Source organism: Trichosurus vulpecula, chromosome 1 (assembly GCF_011100635.1).
Source record: "Trichosurus vulpecula isolate mTriVul1 chromosome 1, mTriVul1.pri, whole genome shotgun sequence".
NCBI classification, from domain to species: Eukaryota; Metazoa; Chordata; class Mammalia; order Diprotodontia; family Phalangeridae; genus Trichosurus; species Trichosurus vulpecula.
Window position 1 is genome coordinate 398,574,608 of NC_050573.1, and position 10,115 is coordinate 398,584,722.

General features: G+C 40.4%; 1 non-coding gene across 1 annotated transcript; it reads left to right on the plus strand.

The window, feature by feature from the left end:
- The first annotated feature begins 7,935 nt into the window (after positions 1-7,935).
- Positions 7,936-8,039, plus strand: LOC118835066. The gene has a single exon (XR_005009421.1). It is a non-coding gene; the product is annotated as a U6 spliceosomal RNA (small nuclear RNA).
- The last annotated feature ends 2,076 nt before the right edge of the window (positions 8,040-10,115 follow it).

A 10,115-nucleotide genomic window follows, 5' to 3' on the forward strand; every position in this document is an offset into this window, starting at 1 on the left:
AAATAGCCCCTGCCTTCAAGGCAGGAGATAACATGTAAACAGTCAAGATATATACAGAAAAAATGGAAGGAGATCTGAAAGGGAAAGGAATTAACACCTGGGAAGACCGAGAAAAGCCTTCTACAGAAGGTAGCATTTGAGTAGAACCTTAAAACCAGAGAAGATAAGAGGCAGAGGTGAGGGGCCAAGGCAATTCATATAAGAGGGACCACAGTGCAAAGGAGACAGGAGACAGAGTGTTGTTTTCAATGAACAAAAAATGGGCCAACGTTGCTGGTTCATGGACTGGAAAACTTTTCCAGAAGACTGGAAAAGTAGGAAGGAGCCAGTTTATGAAGAGCTATAAAGCCATATAGGAGTCTTTGTTTTTATTATGGAAATGATAGGGAACCATTCAAGCTTATTGAGCAAGAGAGTAACATAGATCTAAGCTAAAGTAGAAAAGGGGCAGCTAGGTGGTACAGTGAGCAGAGCACTGGGACTAAAGTCAGGAAGATTCAACTTAGTAAGTTCAAATCTGGCCTCAGACACTTTCTAGCAGTATGACCCTAGGCAAGTCTTTTAACCCTGTTTGTCTCAGTTTCCTTTTCTGTAAAATGAGCTGGAAAAGGAAATGGCCAATATCTCTGCCAAGAAAACTCCAAATGGGGTCACAGAGAATCAGACACAACTGAAAACCAACTTAACAACAAAGGCAGAAAAATCATCTTGGCAGATGCATGGATGATGAATTGAATGTAGAGAGAGACCAGAGAGAGTCAGAGAGGTCACTTACTTAGAAAGTTAAATGGAGAAAATGGACAAGTAAGATTGTGGCTATAAGCATGGGGAAAGGGAACGTATGTGAGAGATGTTCAGTTAGAAATGAAAACATTTGACTATGGATTGGATATGTGGGGTGAGTAAAAGGATGGAGTCGAGGATGATGCTGAGTTTGTCAGCCTGGGTGACTGAGAGGATGGTGATGTCCTCCACCATAATGCTGAAGTTAGGATGTAGGGAGTTCTAGAAGGTAGAGATGATGAGTTCTGTTGTGGACACACTGAGTTTGAGATGCCTGTGAAATGCTAATTGGAATTGTCCACAAGAGAGTTGGTGACTCTGAACTGTAGCTGGGGAAAGAAGCTAGGGCTAGATATACAGTTCTGAAAATCATTATGGGAGCTATTGAGATTATCAAGTGGGGTAAACTCCTTCAGGAAGATGCAAACTCCTTGAGTGCAGGGACTGTTTGATTTTTGTCTTTGACTTCCCAAAGCCTAGCATGTGCCCGACACAAAGTAGTAGGTATTTAATGCTTGTTAAGTTGGAGGTGGTGGTCCCTGCTACTGGGGAGACTGAGACTGGTTGATCTCTTGAGTTCTGAGCTACAATGGGCTAACCTGATTGGAATGAATACGGTGAGCCCCTGGAAGAAGGGGGCCACCAGATTGTCTAGGGAGAGGAGAACTAGCCCAGGTCAGAAATGGAGCAGTTCAAAATAGCCACTGCATTTCTGGCCTGGATGAGAAGATGGAGAGTTCCATTCAGTCCGTTTTTCAGTCATATCTGACTCTTCGCGATGCCATTTGGGGTTCTCTTGGCAAAGATACTAGAGTGGTTTGCTATTTCCTTCTCCAGCTCATTTTACAGATGAGAAAACTGAGGTAAACAGGGTTAAGTGACTTGCCCAGGGTCAGGTAACTGGTAAGTGTCTGAGGCTGAATTTGAACTCAGGAAAATGAGTCTTCCTGACTCCAAGCCTGGCACTCTATACACTAGGGTGCCGCCTAGCTGCCCCAAGAGGAGATAGAGAGACCTAGTCTTTAAAAATAATTTTTAAATTTTTAAAAAAGTTTTTAAATTTTAATTTTTTTTAAAAAAGATGCTCATTGAATTGAATGGTCATATAAGGATTGTTTGAAGGAATGGGGCATGTTTAGCTTGAAGACTATGAGACTCAGAGGAAGAAATGGTAACTGTTCTTCAAGGATTTGAAGGATTCTCCTGTGAAAAGGGGATTAGATTTATTCTCTTTAGTGCTAGAAGGCAGAACCAGGATTAATGGGGGGAAGTTGCAAAGAATCCTAACACTGCCCCAAAATGAACTGGGCATTCTGGAAAGGGAGTGGGGTCTCTTTCCTCATAGATTTTCAAGCAGAAGATGGATGACTACTGGGCCAGTATGTTATAGTGGGGATTCCTTTTGGGTGGGTAAGGGTTGGACCAAGTGGCCACAGAGGTCTCCTCTTTTCATCTCTTCATTCTTTTATTCTGTAAATTGACCTCAGAGGCTACTTCATCCAGATCATACTGGAAAAAGAATCCTCTCTACACCACACATTTTTTTTTCAGAGAGCTAGTTGTTAAATATTTACTAGCAGGTTTGGAGAAAACTTTCCTGCCTTTCCCTCATCCAACTCTCCTCATCCCCTGGCCCCCAGACACAATCTATTTTTTCAGAGCCTCACTAGAAGAGGCTTTTCTTCTCCAACAGAGTCTTTGTCCCAGGCATCAAGTTCTTTGGAATACAGTCAGTCAATCAGACCCATCCTGTTGCCCAGGGAGGAATTTTCTAATCTTTTTGTTGGGGAATGCAGAGGTTGCTGTTTTTTCTAAAATGCTATGGAAAGGCTCTGAACTTTAAAATGAAAAAGCTGGACAGAGTTCACTCTTCTCAAGATATGACATGATAGATAAGACTCTAGTTGAAGCTGAAAGTAACGAGGAGCTCCACCATCACATGTCCACTGGAGCCATGTCTGGCAGTAGCCAGCAAAAACAATATATGTAGCAATTCAATGTCCATTGGAAACAATCTACCCACTGGGCAAGAAACTGACAGAGATAATGCATTCAGAGAAGGCAATGATATCACCAGAAGATGTTGGCAGGTCTGCAGGATCTGAGAAAGGAAATAAGTATTTATTAAGCACCTGTTATGTACCAGACATTGTGCTAAGCCAGGGATGGGGAACCTGCAGCCTCGAGGCCACACCTGGCCCTCTAGGTCCTCAAGTGTGGCTCTTTGACAGTGCTAAGCACTTTATAAATATTATTTTATTTGATCCTCAGAACAACCCTGGTGGGTAGATGCTATTGTGGCCCTCATTTCATAGGCATAAGCTCTCTTTAAGGAATTAAGATTTCTCTTTTCCCCCAAAGGGGGAAGATACCTGGAGAATGCAAAGACCTGTTCTCAAGATCTAAATCCCCTTTCTCCCTGAAGAGAAAAAACAATCAGAGGAAGATGATGCCTGTGAAATTAAAATTTTTTATTAAGCAGGGAAGTAAAAGACATGCATGGGAACTGACATCAGCCTAATGTTGAACAGCCCACCTCAGTAATGGCTGTGGAGGATATATATAGTTTTCAAACAAAGGAAGGCTGGGAATTTGGGGGAAAAGGCAGGAATCCTAGAAAGGAATGAGTCAGGGAGGCCCGTTCCAAAGGGGAGAGGGAGTGAGGAATTCCAGGTGTCAGAGCTGTGGCCCTTTGATACACAAATCAGACAGCATTCTTGGCGATAAGCAGGCCTGGCAGTTCCAGGCTTGAACAAAAACAGTAAGATAAGGGGATGTCTCCAAAAACCATAAAACAGTATGCATTCAAGAGCACCATAGCCAACATTTAGAGGAGTCTCTGAAGATAAGGATGTCTCTTAAAGGTCCACAAACAGCCAAATGGCTCACAGTCTGCTTCAAGGCTTATATGAGGTTAATTGGCTTCAGACTTGCTGATTTTCTGCATTTCCAGCTGGGTTTACTCTCAGTCACCGCAAAGGATTGTTGATATATCAAGTCACTCCGTATCTTAGCCAATACAGCCAGCCCTTCTCAGTTACCTGGATAATTGGGGAGCTCAAGCACAAATTTACTTGTACACCAGTATCACACGGCTAAGTAAGTATTTGAGACTGGATTTGAAATTGGGTCTTCCTGATTCCAAAGCCAGAACTACTTCCCCATGGTCAGCTCCTACTTTTGCAGGTGTGTAATGGGTAGCTTGAAGACTCATTATGTCATTCCTCTGTCTTCTTTGGTAGGAATCTCCTTTATTTTGTAGAATTTACAAATTTTGGCCCCCTCCCCACCCTTCATCACCTTCACTATGGTGGTGCTTAATTGACAACATCACAGTCAGTCTCTCTGGATGAGGACCATAGATATTTTACCTTGTACTTACTAGGAATTACAGGGTCCAATTAGTCTTTCATCTGTTCATAAATTCAAATAAGCTTAAAATCCCAGAACTTATAGGCTGGGAGTGACTTTAGAACTCATCTAGTACAATTCTGTATTTTCCAATAAGGAAACTGAAGCAGAGAGAATTTAAATTCCCTACCCAAGTTCATATAGTTAGCCATGGAACTGGGACTAGAACCCACATTTTCTGGTTCTTTCTCCCCAGTGTCCCTGTCATGATGCATCTTCCACCCTTATATAGCATGGACATAACTGATAGCTTATGGAATAGGAATTAGAGGTTGTTGGTTTATTTTATTTTATTTCAGAGGGCAGAACAAAGGCCAATGGGTGAAAATTGTAAGGAGGCAGATTGCAGCTTGATAAAAGGAAGAACTTCCTAACAATCTGACCTGTCTGAAAATGGAATAAGCTATTTTCTAAGCAGTAAGTCCCCCATCACTGAAAATATTCAAATAGAGGCTAGACAAGCACTTGTCAGGTGTGACGTAGAGACTAATTCATACATTGGTATCTAACAGTAACATTGATAATAACTACAACTCATGTTTCCCTGGTACTTTAAGGTCTACAAAAGACTTTCCTCACACCAACCCTGTAAGACAGATAAGGTTACCAGTCAGTTTAGGAAATTCTTAGGAGACTATGAAATTTCCTTGGAAGGATCAATTCTGAGTCATTACTAACTATATGCAAATTAGTTTATCAGATTCTACCCTGAAAGCAAGTTTTGGTAGGAGAGAGGGAGGATTGAAACATGAAGCTAATAGATGATTTATGAGGTAAGAAGGAGGTCCACAAAGGAATTTACAAATGGAGGCTGCCCCCACTTAGCACCAGTATTTCCTAATTTGCAGTTCAATAGTGGACCAGTTCTGCTCATTCTCATTTTTTCAAGTGGAGAAACTGAAATATAAAAGAGAATATAGGAATACTTAAGGATTACTTGAAAGGTACAGCTACCAATCAAACTTATCAACACACAAAGACATTTTAATGATCAGTTTATTATGTGCTTAGAGTACAGTCCCATGATACACAAAAACCAATGGGCTACAAATAGCATTTTCAAAAACTTTACATAGAACAAGGCAGACAGATACAATTGGAGGTTTTACAGAAGGGAAAAGAGGAAGGTAAAGATTTATACATCAAAGAACAGATAGAATGAGGGGGATCTATATCAGGTGAAATAATAAAACTGATCAGTAAACACCAGAACTAAAGTGGATAAAAGGAGTTTTTCAAAGAGACAGAACAGGAACCAACCAGATAGCACTAGAACTGTAACTGATGTGTTAGTGTGAGTTTGCGGATTCTAGCCAGTTGACATGACCCCTATTTTAATGAAATGGTGGTCATAAAGCTGTAACAACAATATTACTAGCAGCTGCTGTGGAGGTATAAGATCAACAACATCAGCACACAGAAGGGCTACTAGCACAGGTTCTTTGATCTGCTTTTCTGAAGGAAAGCAACTTACAACCTCACTTCAATTAAACATATATACATCATTCACAGTTTAGGGGAAGAAGTCAGCACCCTGAACTTCAGAGAGAATACAAACAGAAATTACAAGCAGAAATTATAAACAGAGAAAATAACACAAATCAACAGACAGGCTTCTAACTGGCTGACCATAGTAATACATACATAGCTAACAGAGATAGAAGCACCAACATCTGGGTTTTCAAAGCCGGGGGCAGGGTTTGCTCCTTAATGGCCACCCAGAGTCTCATCTGGCTACATCACATGAACACTCTTCCAATGAACGAGCCCCCAAAGCAAAACCTCACCTCAGAGAATACATACTGTTTCTAATACTCTTGATTCAAACAAAGACAAGATTCAATCAAAGGCACTTGATTGCCTTACAGCTGAGAAGCATTCCAAAAGAAAAACAGTAAAAAAAAAGAGTCCCACTTTGCTTGCCCTTACATAAAGCCAATGCAGAAAAACTATTTTACCAAGAGGACATCAAATGATCTCCACTCACATATAATAGAGAGCTTTTGTGCAGAAACAACACAAAGCATTTCCCTTTAGGAAAGGTTTGAAAATTATATCTCTCCCTCCAATGAAAATTTTACAACCTATGTGGTACTGTTTGTCAATGACAAAAATACACCTGGTTTCACATTTTGAAATAAACACTTACATAATCCAGGTTTCACAAAGCCCTTCCTACCAGATCATTCCAGAATCAAGGAATCATACTTTCTTCTGAACACCTGGGGCACTTCTTGATACTTGGCATGGGCTACTTAACTATATCACTACATACAATGAAATCCATTGGATCATCCTTTTCACCTAAAGAATGAAGACAACTAGGCTGATTAAAGAATGTCTATGAAAATAGACTCCTACTCCAGAGGAATTTTATTCACCTTTTCTCTAAAGCTAATCTGACCTATTCATGATTTAAAACATTCAAAGCCAGCTAGAATTTGTTCACCAGACATTGGAGCATCTATCTCCCTTTTGCTACCCAATATAAAACCTCATAGCCCTAATACTTGAGGACCACCCAGAATCAGTTGGTTGCCCAGACCAAGCTGGTTTTCTAGGATTAAACCATAAAACTCTATATCTTCATACCCCTCCCACACACAAAGTTTGTCAAGGAGGTGAAGGGTATATATAGCTTTTGTCATTTTTTAATAGGAGTATGTCTATTAAATCTGTTTGTATGCTCTCCATAAAACTTGCAATTAGATGAACATAATGTGAAATTTTGCCTGTGCTGTTTGAAATCTCCTAGACTGTTAACCACACTGTCAGACTAGATTGTAAACTCCTTGTACACTCCAGTAATCAGTACAGTTACTTGAAAGTATTAACTACTTGAAAGATGATTAATGTTATTCAGTCAATTAGGCATCATTCTTTGGGTGAATGAAGAGATGTTTTGATCATTGAGTGATTCTAACCTGAGCTCAAAGAGACTGATACCAGGGGACAAGAGAAAAGGAAGGAGAGGCAGTGGGAAAGGGATCATTTTTGCTGTTATTCAGTTGTTTTTCAACTCTTTGTGACTTCATTTGGGGTTTTCTTAACAAAGAAACTGGCATGGTTTGCCATTTCCTTCTCCAGTTCATTTTACAGATGAAGAAATTGAGGCAAACAAGGTTCAGTGACTTGCCCAGGGTCACACAGCTAGTAAGTGTCTGAGGCTGGTTTGAACTCAGAAAGAGGAGTATTCCTGACTCCAGGCCTGGCATTCCATCCACAGCACCACCTAGCTGCCCTAAAGGGATCATAGGATCATAAAATTAGAGATTTAGAGCTGGAAGGGACATTAGAGGCCACTGAGTTAATTTCCCTCATTTTGCAGATGAGGAAACTGAGGTCAAGAGAAGTTAAGTGACTTGCCCAAGATCATTCAGCTAGTAAATATCTGAGAATTTGAATTTTAGTCTCTCTGACTCTAAGTCTGGCACTCTATCCACTGTGCCAAATAGGTGCTTCATTCTTCTTCTCATTTCCCCTGGTTCCCCAAAGCTTCCTGAGATGGAAGAGAAAAGATGGAAGAGAATAACTAGCTCCCCTAAAATTTCCCATATTCCTTGCTTCCTTGCCATTAATTATTGTTCAAAATTAGTATTAGATACTTTCACCTTATCAAAAAACTCCCCCTGCTGTGTGATTCAATAGAGAAAATGTTTTTTTCCATCCTCCCTTTTCCTTCAACTTTTATACATCATTGTTGTCTCATAAATTTTTTTAATATCAGAGACAAAGCAACTTTTGCTCACTTCAGCATCATAGACACTAAAATTTCAACACAGAGTAAATGAGCATGGCCTCTCTACTAGAATGGCATGCAAATTTTTGAAGAGTTCCATATTTTTTTTCAAAAAAAGAAAGAAAAGAGAAGAGAATCTTGGAGCTATTGGACTCTCTAAGCTTAGGAGTAGCTCCTTGAAAAACCATTCATCTCTCACACAGCTTAACCATTTGATTCAGCAAATCAGAGGACAGACCTGATCTTTCCAGCTCCCATGCCTGCTTTCATGGTTTGCCGCAGCCTGTTCCAGGGGCTGCCTGAAGTCTTAAGGAACAAAATGTTTCCACATGAGTAATGCTGATTCGGGGCTCCCTGCCCAAAACCTCACAAAGAGGGCAGGGTGGGAGGGGGGTTGCTCCCCACTCAACTTTTTTTTCCTAAAGTCTAGAGCTAACTCTCAAAAGAAAAGTATTCATTCTGGAACTTCAAAGCAAGGAAAATAAGACACTGTATTCCGTGGCAGCTCAGATCAGGAAGAATTTTTCATGCCCTTCTCGAGTTTATTCCACTGGGGTTCTATTTGTTGACTTGTCTATTTGAAATGGTGTCCTATGGAAGCATTTCATCACAACGATGCCTGGTATGGCCCTCTGTCTTGGACTTCTTTGCTCCATGATTGTCATACTTAGAGGTGGCCCCTGTTTAGAGCAGAAATCTCCTCACCAAATTCTGGGAACTGAATAAGTATGTATGAGGAGTGGGGAGATACTCCCTTTGCAGAATCATGGAATGTCAAAGCTGGAAGGAATCATTAAGTTTGGAATCATTTAGTTCAGCCTTCTCTGACTCTCATCTGATGCAATAGGTCACTCAGAGCCTGAGGGTTGAAACCAGGGCTTCTTAACCTTTTTCTATTTTGTGCAATCTGGTGAAAACTATGGACTTCTTCACAGCATAATTTTCATTTAAATAAATAAATAATTTATGATAAACATAATAATTTATGATGAATAATTTAAATTTCATTAGAAAAATGCTAAATTTCATTTAGAGGTTTGTGAAAATCAAATGTAATTTTTTTCTCATATAAGCTCCTGGAACTACTGAAATCTTACCATGGACCCCAAGTTAAGAATTCCTGGTTTAAACAAATTGTCCTATTCCAGTGCCCTCAGATAAAAGCAGTTCTCAAGATAGTGAAAAAAGTCTTTCTGGGATCTAAAAAACAAATTCCCCCTGACAAGTAGGTTAAAAGCTTGGCAAGGAGAGTTCCCTAGGGTTTCAGGAGCTCCCTACCAAAGTCCTCTTCTTGCCCAAAGGACATAGCTGAGTCCTAGATTAATCCACATAGGAATAAAGTTAACTTAAACTTCCTCAGGTCTGCACTATGATTACTCACAACAGTTTTGTCTGGTGTTGTGGATATGTATATGTGTGTGTATTTATGTTTGGTTTATGGGGAGTGTTGGTAGTCTCCCCAGTTCTACTACCATCCTTGCTCACAATATACCTCATTTGGAAGACGGCAAAACTGAAGTCACATGAGTTTAAGTGAGCTGCTCTAGAGCACACAACAGAACTGGTCCTAGAACCCAGATTTCTTAACTCACTGCCTAGTAGTCTTTCCCCTAAATTATGAACCATCCACTGCCAACATGAAATGCTTCTGAAAAACACACACCCAGAAGGAAAGGGGCAGGTAGGTGGTGAAGTAGATAGCGTCCTGGGCTTGGAGTCGGGAAGACTCATCTTCCTGAGTTCAAACCTAGCCTGAAACACTTATTAGCTGTCTGACCTTGATCAAGTCACTCAACCCTGTTTGCCTCAGTTTCCTCATTTATAAAATGAGCCAGAAAAGGAAATGGCAAAGCACTCCAGTATGTTTGCCAAATGGAGTCATGAAGAATCAGACATGACTGATATGACAGAACACCACCACCTGAAGGAAAATGAGAGGGTGGGACTTTATTATGCATTAAGTGAATCTCTGGGGAAAAAAGCAAGAGTTGCAATCATGTTAATGAACAAAGCAAAAATAGAAATTCACAATATCAAGAGGGGTAAAAGGGAAATTGTGTTATGCTTAAAAGAACTGTAGACAATGAACCAACAACCACTATCTTGTGAAAGAAACTTGGTGTGTTTCTTTGGAAGGAAAGGGAGGCAAGGGTCATCCTCTGTGATTTCATCACTGTGGAGA